The sequence below is a fragment of the Poecilia reticulata genome, unplaced genomic scaffold, assembly GCF_904066995.2.
Source record: "Poecilia reticulata unplaced genomic scaffold, P_reticulata-male-v2 Scaffold_34, whole genome shotgun sequence".
Taxonomy (NCBI): domain Eukaryota; kingdom Metazoa; phylum Chordata; class Actinopteri; order Cyprinodontiformes; family Poeciliidae; genus Poecilia; species Poecilia reticulata.
The window spans coordinates 69,614-80,080 of NW_027675132.1; the positions used below are offsets into that span (position 1 = coordinate 69,614).

The following is a 10,467-nucleotide window of genomic DNA, read 5'->3' on the forward strand; positions in this document are numbered from 1 at the left end:
TAAATAGTTATGGCAAATCGGACATTAAGCGCATGAAACTCTTTTTTCCCCGACAACATTGAATGCAACACAATGTAACCTGACACCTACTGCTGAGTAGCAGGAAGTGAGAGAGAAGGACAGAGCGCGAGGCAGCAGCATTGATAGATGTATATGTTACTGGACATTATGTGATTTATCGTAAGTCACACATGATGCGCCATTTCTTTCCATTGAGTCAGGAATATCGGTGGTCAGGAAAATACTACAATCACGCAAAGAATCAGAACAACTGACGCAATGTTTGGCAGTTAATTCAAACATAGATAATGGTAATAAGGCCTTCAGATTTCACAGGTGAGAAAACTTTTAAAGAAAACATTGAACAAGTGAGCAGTGGGTCAGTTATGCTAGGCTAACTGTTAGCCTGCTACTGACTTTGATAACCTTAGCATGTGCTGCGCAGTTCGGTGTGTTTTGGTTCCGTTGGCACTAAAACAGGTCAACCCGCCACCACGTCATCAGTAGAGCAGCTGTTTATTAAATCAGCTAATCAACCGCCGCTGTGCTCAGGCGAAAACTTATTAATAATCCAAATATAGACATTAAGCCTGACAGCATAATGTAACAGACTGGATGTTCTGTTTTAGTGTTTCTGCTACTTTTTTGTGTGGGAAATGTTTGATTTTTGGTGCTGATTCCCCTGATCGGTAATCTCTGCTCTATGTGCTCGTTGAGCTGTTGTCTGTCGGTTGCCATGGCAACAGGTCCACGTAAAGCGACACACACAGCGAGAAAAGGCAGAACAAAAGTTGTTGGAGCTATTTTTCTTTATTTCTTTATCCATTTGAATTTTATTACTTCTTACATTTCTATTTTTTGGATTATTTACAGAGTTTATTTGTAGGTTAATTGTTGATTTTATTTATTATTTCTTAATATTTCTAAATTCAGACAGGAAGTAATGTGGGTCAGTCCACATAGATCAGTGCAGGGGCCTGGAGAAGGACCAGCAGGCATTTGGGTTTGGGGCCGATGGTTTTTAAGAGTGGTAGCATGAGAACAAATTAAAGTTTGATGTCTGTAATTGTTTTGGTGAAAGAGGAAATAAATCACCAAGAACAATCAATAAGTTGGACATTGAACCTTGTTTTTCCCGTGTCTAGAATCATGACCCAGTGCCTTAGTAGTGGCTTGGTGGAACTTTACTGGATGTTTGGCTTTGCGAACAGTCAGAAGTGGTTCTGTTTGTCTTCACCTGTTTATCAGCTTTATTGTACCTTTATTGTGGCGCCACTGCAGAAGCTGCAATTCCTAAAACAAGCGACAAAAACTGAGCTAATCCCTGTGTTCTAAAAACATGGTGATATTTATAACAGTCGTCAAACTACGGCTCCTACAGCATATTTAAAATAAACGATTGACCAATATAAGTAGATATTCACCCTTTCCTGTATCTTGCAGAACTAACAGAAACTAAACTGTTTATAGATTTATATCATGGAGAATTGATCAAACATCAGTTTTCTAATCTTTATTTTAAGTCGTATTTAATAGATATAACTAATAACAAATGATGGAACTACTAATATTTTGTGACAGATTTCTTGTCCTGTATAAAATGGTTTTCTGGACACAATGCATGTCAATTGATATGCGTATCAATAATAAATATCAATTATCAGGAGAATGAAAGACGTGAAATAATTAACTACAGTAAGAAATTGTATTTAAGCCTCGTTGCTACATGAAACTCATTTGAAACAATGCAAGTTAAAAACAATATTTCATATTGTTTTAATACGAAATATTAGAAACAATACATATATAAGACTTTTATTTTGAAGTCTTCTATATCTTCAAAATAAAAGACTTCCTCTACTCAAATAAATCACTTAATATATTTCACTTCACCTTTGTAATTATATACAATCATGTTCAATTAATAATAATCATCATGTAAATTATGCTAAACATATAATTGTAAATCAATCACTTATCATGAAATAAACTGAACACAACATGGATTTTAATGCTGATTATTAAATCAGGTTGAGCTTCCAGAATGTTTCCTTAGTTTCCTGATGTCCTTTAGGCTTCAGTGAGTTTCTTCAGTTTGTTACTGAGGGATTTCCTTCTTCTCTCTGTTGGAGCTTTTCCTGTGTTTGGAGAAATGAGTTGTGCTGCAGCAGCACCAACTGTCCTTCCTACATCCACTGCAGTTTGCAGTCCACATGTTGGACTGTTTCTGTCTCAGTGGAGGACAATGTGTGTCTGAGAGACATGTAATGTCCATGTTTGCTGCTGAAAGAGACTGATGGTCTGACCCCCTCCTCCTTTCAGGGTGGAGCCTGCTGGAGGCCGATTCTTGACACCAGGTCTGAGGAAGTGTAAGTGTGTTTTTATCTGATTCATGACAACAAAGCAGCTCACATTCAACCATCTTCAAACTGTCACATCATTCATTCAGGATCATCATCAAAGATCAATAAATGATCAATAACTGCAGCTGGATTGTGTTTGTTCTCTCCATCAGATTCCTGTCAACTCACCATCGACACAACACAGTGAGCAGAAACATCAAACTGTCTGAAGACAACAGGAAGGTGACACGTGTGGAGGAGCTTCAGTCATATCCTGATCATCCAGACAGATTTGATTACTGGTATCAGCTGCTGTGTAGAATTAGTCTGACTGGTCGCTGTTACTGGGAGGTTGAGTGGAGAGGAATAGTTTATATATCAGTGAGTTACAGAAGAATCAGGAGGAAAGGATACAGTAGAGACTGTGTGTTTGGATATAATGATCATTCCTGGAGTCTGAGATGCTCTGATGATGGTTACTCTGTCAGGCACAATAACATAGAAACTCGTCTCTCCTCCTCCTCCGTCTCTAACAGAGTATCAGTGTATGTGGACTGTCCTGCTGGCATTCTGTCCTTCTACAGAGTCTCCTCTGACTCACTGATCCACCTCCACACCTTCAACACCACATTCACTGAACCTTTGATTCCTGGATTTACAGTCTGGCCCAGTTCTGGTTCTTCAGTGTTTCTTTGCTGATTTTAGTCTAAATATTTTCCTCCTGTCAGAGAAACTCTCAATGTTGAACAGATAGTTCACTGTTGAACAGATAGTTCATCTATACAATCTATTTCTTGGTGAAACTTTTCTGATTGAGTCCTTGGAAACTTTTTCTTCTTACAGTGCTTTAAAGATTGAAGCTGGGATTATTCCAGGATTATTCCAGGATTATTCCAGGATCCTCATGTTTTCCTGTTTGTGTCCAGTCAAAGCTTCACACTGAATATCAATATGTTGTTTCTCTTATTTTTCCTCTCATTCATCAGATTTCATTGAAATGTTGATCAGTTTTTCTCTCTGAACATTTTCTGTTTCTGTGGCTCCTATTCTTCTAAACTCGTCAGATTTGAATATTAAATCTTTTTGTTTATTTGCTTCAGTTTTCTACATGTGTTTTAGAGAAATAAAAATATTTTCTTCTTCTGCATTTGGTTCATTTGCTGCTCATTCTGTTCTTTTCATGTTCAATTTAAATATTTCTGTTAAAAATATTTTCATCAACTCTGCCTTTCAGAAAGTCCTAATTAAAGTAAAACATTCCCATCCCATGAAGATGAAAAAAATATCATCTACAACATAAATACAGGTTTGTCTCACCAAATTAGTTTCCAGCAGTTAATTGTTTATTGTAAAATTAAAGATGACACTTTGTCTATTCCTCAGAATAAACTCTGGACTCCCAGTGCAGAATTAGTAGTTTGAACAAATTCAGGCATTTATAGCTGCAGTGTGTAACTTTTATTAAAAATATGTTTTTTTACATAGTTCTGAAAATGTTAGCGTATCATGAATGTATGGCATAAGACAGATGAAATGTGAACAGATCAAACTCCTCCATGAGCTGCTATTGAGGTTTGAAGAAATACACCAGGTTGGTGTAGCGCGTTAGCATTAGCTCCTGTTAAGTACCATGTTATTGTAGTGCTTTAGCATTAGTTTAAGATAAATGCCTTAGTGTAGCGTTTTAGTGTTAGCTACTGCTAAATACCATGTTTGTGCAGCATGTTAGCATTTGTTTCCGCTAAATATAATAAGTACAATTTTAGTATTGTGCTGTAGCATTAGCTAGTGCTAAATATCATGTTGGTGTAGCGATTTACAGCTAGCAACTGATAAATACTGAGTTGGTGTAGCGTTTGGCAGTAGTTGCTAATAAAGTGCTATGTTGGTATTGTGTGCTAATGTTAGCTAGTGATACATACCAGTTTGGTGTAGGGCATTAGTGTTAGCTAGTGCTAAATACCGGGTTGGCCTAGCGCTTTGGCATTAGTTGCAAATAAGTACTATGTTGGTATCGTGCGCTAGCATTAGCTAGTGCTAAATTTCAGGTTGGTATAGCACTTTACAGCTAGCTGCTTAGAAATACTGAGTTGGTGTAGCACTTTGGCATTAGTTTCTATTAAGTATAATGTTGGTATTGTGTGCTAGCGTTTGCTAGTGCTAAATGCCATGTTGTTGTAGCGCTTTAGAGCTAGCTTCTGATAAATACTGAGTTGGTGTAGCGTTTGGCATTAGTTGCTAATAAAGTACTATGTTGGTATTGTGTGCTAGTGTTAGCTAGTGGTACATACCAGTTTGGTGTAGGGCATTAGCGTTAGCTAGTGATAAATACTGAGGTAGTGTAGTGCTTTGGCATTGGTTTCTATTAAGTATAATGTTGGTATTGTGTGCTAGCGTTTGCTAGTGCTAAATGCCATGTTGTTGTAGTGCTTTAGAGCTAGCTTCTGATAAATACTGAGTTGGTCTAGCCCCTTGGCATTAGTTGCTAATATGTACTATGTTGGTATTGTTTGCTAGTGTAAAATACCAGGTTTATGTAGGGCTTTAGAGCTAGCTTCTGATAAATACTGAGTTGGTGTAGCGCTTTGGGATTAATTGCTAATAAGTACTATGTTGTTACTGTGCTGTAGCATTAGCTAGTGCTAAATGCCATGTTGTTGTAGCGCTTTACAGCTCGCTACTGATAAATACTGAGTTGGTGTAGCGCTTTGGCATTAGTTGCTAATAAGTGCTGTTACTGTGCTGTAGCGTTTGCTTGTGCTAAATGCCATGTTTTTGTAGCGCTTTATAGCAAGCTACTGAAATACTGAGTTTGTGTAGCAGCTTTGGAATGAGTTTCTAAGTAGTATGTTGATATTGTGCGCTAGTATTACCTAGTGCTAAATATTGTGTTGGTGTAGCACCCTAGCAACAGCCAAAGCTAAATATCGGGGTTTGTGTAAGGCATTAGCATTAGCTAGTGCTATATACCAGGTTTGTGTAGCGCTTTACAGGTAGCTACTGATAAATACAGAGCTGGTGTAGCACTTTGGCATTAGTTGCTAATAAGTACTATGTTGGTGTTGTGCACTAGTGATTAGTACTGAGTTGGTCTAGGGCGTTGGCATTAGTTGCTAAATGTACAATGGTATTTAGCTAGTGCTAAAAGCCGTCGTCGGCCGCCTCCTTGTCCTCCATGATCTCCATCCACTGATCCTCTTCCTCCAGGTCGACCAGGACGGTCAGGGACTGACCGGACCAGCTGTAGAGGTCTCCATCCCAAGGAGTTCTCCTACAGAGAACCTGGTCCAGAACTGGAACCAAATAAGTGGCAGAACAGTAATCCACTGGACTTAAGGAAACTTTCAGATCCTACATAGAGAGACTATATAGACCACCTTCTGTCAAATTTTAATCGGATGATTTATTGATGACCGTGACTAATTGATATTAATTGATATCAAAACCCCTCCCCCATGGGAACTTGTGTCCTCCTGACCTCCCCCATGGGAACCTTGCGACCTCCTGACCTCCCATGGGAACCTTGTGACCCCCTGACACCCTTTTGTCAATCTTAATTGGAGTTAGCTGTGAATAATAAATATAGTATATTCCAAACAAAGTAAGTAAATAATTAAATATATTCAAACAATATTGACTGCTGAGCTTGAGAAGTGAAAGGGATGGGTGGAGATGCTGAAACATTCAAGCGGACTGACCCTGGCCCATCACACCAAGGCATTCGTGTTTCTGTTTGTTTCAGCATTGCTGAGTGTGTGTGTGGGTGTATGCGCGTGGATTTGTCCGCGAGCATGAGAAGTCCATAGGACATTCCTCAAGACAATATCTCATTAGAGGGCTGAAAACTTGCGCTGCATTATTTGGTGTTGGACAATAGAATAACTACTGCATCAAACTCTAACATGGCATGTGAAAAAACTTACAACCAGGCAGATGAAGTTGACCTCTAACCATCAGTCTCTGATGTCTCAAGCATAAGAAATCCATAGAATACATCAAACAATAACTTCGATGGATATCAAAAGCTTACGCTGCATTATTTGGTGTTGGACAATAGAATAACTGCTGCATCAAACTCTAACATGGCATGTGAAAAAACTTAGAGCCTGGCAGATGACGATGACCTCTGACCCTGCAGCCTCTGATGTCCTCAAACATGAGACATCCATAGAATACATCAAACAATAACTCCGACGGATATCAAAGCTTACGCTGCATTATTTGGTGTTGGACATAGAATAACTACTGCATCAAACTAACATGGCATGTGAAAACTTACAACCAGGCAGATGAAGTTGACCTCTACCCTGCAGTCTCTGATGTCCTCAAGCATAAGAAATCCATAGATACATCAGACAATAACTCCAACGGATGTCAAAGCTTACGCTGCATTAATTGGTGTTGGACAATAGAATAACTGATGCAGTATGATGGGATTTTTGTGACCTCCTGACTTCTCTGATACCCTTCTGTCAAATCTTAATCGGAGTTAGCAGTGAATAATATAGTATATTCCCAAACAAAGCGAATAAATATTATATTCCAAACATTAGCTGACTGTTGAGCTTGAGAAGTGAAGGGATGAGTGTGGTTGATTCTTTTTGGCTGGAGATGGTTAATACATTCAAAGCAGACTGACCCTGACCCTTCACACCAAGGCATTCGCGTGTCTGTCTTCAAGGAGGGGGGAGAGTCTTGGTGTGTGTGTGTGCGTGTGTGTGTGTGTGTGTGTGTGTGTGTGGGTGTGTGTGTGCATGTGTATTCGTCTTCTAACATGAGAATCCATAGAACACATTCCTCCAAACAAATACCTGTGGATGATGTTGAAATCTTACGATGCATTATTTGGTGCAGGACAATAGAATAAGTGCTGCATCAAACTCTTTAACAGGGAGTGAGGAAAAAACTTAGAGCCTGCCGGACAAGGCTGACCTTTGACCCTCCAGCCTTAGAATACGTCACACAAACAATAGGCCGCTGGTGGAAGACCTTTAAAAGCACAACTGCTTAAGGGTGCAGCATCACGGCAAGATCACAACTTCGCAGAACTTCGCAGAACTTCTCCCCCTCTCCGGTACAACAGCAGCAGCAGTTCTGAACTTTTAATTTCGCTTCATCTTCATATTCTGAAATATGTCCGATCTTCCAGGCAGACAGGTTAATTTGATGAGTCTACAACTTTCGGCTCTCAAGACCTCTTTCCATTTTTTGACCGTAAGTAAAGAAAAAATACTAAAATCTCTTTCTCAATATATATATATATATATATATTATATATATATATATATATATATATATATAATATATATATATATATATGCATCATGTTTAATATATTGCTTATTTGTTTAGATGCATTCTCTGATTTTACATCCTCAGAGATTATAAAGGGTAAGTTCTTTTAATTTATTTATTTTTGTCATACCTTTTCTCTGTAACCTAATTCTAAAATAATTTAATCCTATAAAAAAAATGAAAAACTTAAATATATGCCTACTCTTCTTCCAGATCTGAATCAGAACACACACCAGTCCCAAACAGAACCGGAGTTCATCCGCGGTAATTTTACTACATTTTTACACTTCCGTAACCAGAGTTCTAAAACTGAAAAAATAAATATTAATAAACATTTACTATGAATGTATTTTCTTATAGATTACCAGGAAAACCGCAGGAGGAATCGTTTATCACTGACTAAAAAAAGACATGTCTCTGAAGCTATAATAGTTCCTGATCAAACCTCCTCCTACAACCATACTGGAGTACAGAGTAAGTTTTATAAAATAATCTATTTGAACTAATCAGGAAACTGTTTTTTTTTATTTACATATTTCTTTATCATCTCATAGCTTGCACTTCTAATGAAGATTCAGTAATTTACATCTCATCCGACTCTGAAGACGAATTCGTCCTCTTCCCTCGCCACGGAAACAACTACACCGGACCCGGAACCAGAACCCGACAAGAACCAGGACCAAACCGGACCAGACAAGAACCAGGACCAGAACAGAACCAGGACCAGAGCAGAACCAGAACCAGAACCGCAACCAGAAGCAGAAACAGAACCAGAACCAGAGAGGCCTTTCGATTCTACTCACACGGGTAAGTTTTATGCATTTGTTTTAACCTCTTACCCCTAAGGGGGTATAAATAAATTTCCGCCTGACAAAACACACAAAAGTAATCACTTATAGCTCACAGCTATTAGATTTAATAAGAACTTTGGTACCTCTGTAAAGGTAAGATGTCATAGAATGGTTTTCTGGTGTCAGCACCATTGTAGCTTTGACCCTGCCTGAAATATTAGGGACAAATACAAAATATTTTGCATTTTTTTTAACCTCGCCAAATTTCTTTGAAATAACATTGAAAACACTACCAAAATAGTATTTGTAACACAAAAAGTAGTACAGACTTTTAAATCTAAATGTTGTGTAAAGTATACCAAATTTGGACTCAATCAGATGAATCATATTTATTTTAGAATGGTATTAGTGAGAAATTTCTTAGGCGGAGAGGCCATTTTGGCACATTTATCCAAAATGTCACCAACTGTGCCAAATGTGTTTTTTACATCAATACTGGGGGTTTGTTAAAATTAATAGCTTATTACCACCTAATGACACTTTCTACATATAATATAACCATTGGTCATGACATTTACCCCATTTATATGCAAAATGTACCATTATGCACAGTGTAATATGTATATAATGATGACCTGAAGCTCTTTCTTTGACTCCAATAGAAAACTTTTATTGAAACAAGATAAAACAGTCAAAAATACTTTTGAATAATTTAAAAGAGCAAATAAACAATTTTGAAAATCCACCACCACCATCACCACCAAAAATGGACATCTTACCTCAAAGAAGGTGAAGATCATGAGAGGTGGGGGGAGGTCAGCGTCACCCGAGCTGATGGTTCGGCTTCCACTCGACTATAAATAAAGATAAAGTATTTGAAGAATTAGAGGTTTATTACAAAGTAATGAACCAAAGTAAACATGAAATCCTTACTAGTAAATAAACCTATTTTAGTAAACATAATAAACAAATAACCACATGGTTTTACTTCCTGCCGTTATTACAAGCATATAATCACTGAAATAAATAAATAAATAGAACCAAAACATCAAATATTTTGTGTGAAATTGCGGCGGAAAACTTACACAACACCGAGATCAAGTCTGTCTGCTGTGTCCTGCTCTTCCTCTTCCTCCTCCTCCGAATCCCACCAGCTATCAGAAGATTTAGCTCCACTCGTAGCAAATCGAAAAACCGTTGTTGTTCAAAGCCTTTAAAAGCCTCTAAATCGTCCAGTTTCTGCTGCTATGATCGATTTATCATAAATAAATCAAAACTGAACTCACGGAACCGAGATAACTCCACGTGCTCAGACTCCCGTGTACCACACGTGCTTATGCACGGAGAGCCACGGAGAGCGCACCGAGAAGCGCCGAGAACGCATAAATTACGCATAGATTTAGATCGGGTTCCGGAAATACCTCAGGATTTGCGTAGCCGACATCTTGTGCCATACTCTGAGAGTCTTTCCACTCTCACGTGAAGCCATAAAATGGCCGTGATGATCAGCTGATCGGGGGTTTTCCGGGCAGTTGCGTCATCACCCGAGGACCTTTAAATCTCATCAGCTGTTTTTAAATAGCTCTAAAATCTTAACATTTTGGGCAAAACCTTTATGCGGAATAGTTTTTGAAAGATTAAAGCTTCTTTTAGCGGATAATAAAAAAATTTTTTTTTTAAAGGCACGCGGAGTCTTTGTTTACAGAGCGAGTCGAGGTCACATGGCAGCTGATACCACCGTTGGGTCCGTCGGGCTTAACAGGTTGTAAATAATAATCGCATAGATACTAAATTTAAACTTTACTCAGATAATTAAGATTATAGTATATTTAAACAAAGGGATGTAATCAGGACATTTAACTCTTGTTCCATAACAGATAACCAGATAGCCTTGCTGTGCGTGCATGTGTATCCGTCTTGAAGAGGAGGGGGGAGTGGGGAGAGTCTTGGTGCGTGTGTGTGTGTGTGTCTGTCCTGAAGAGGGGGGGGGGTCATGCTGCTGCTTGTGTGTGTGTGTGTGCATGAATCTCAGCAGACCA

The 10,467-nt window shown here is 38.4% G+C and overlaps 1 long non-coding RNA gene across 1 annotated transcript; it reads left to right on the top strand.

Annotated features, from left to right (window-relative positions):
* The first annotated feature begins 7,842 nt into the window (after positions 1–7,842).
* Positions 7,843–8,254, top strand: LOC145550333 (uncharacterized). Its single transcript, XR_014086240.1, has 3 exons — positions 7,843–7,901; positions 7,998–8,111; positions 8,192–8,254. It is a non-coding gene; the product is annotated as an uncharacterized LOC145550333 (long non-coding RNA).
* Positions 8,255–10,467: the final 2,213 nt, after the last annotated feature.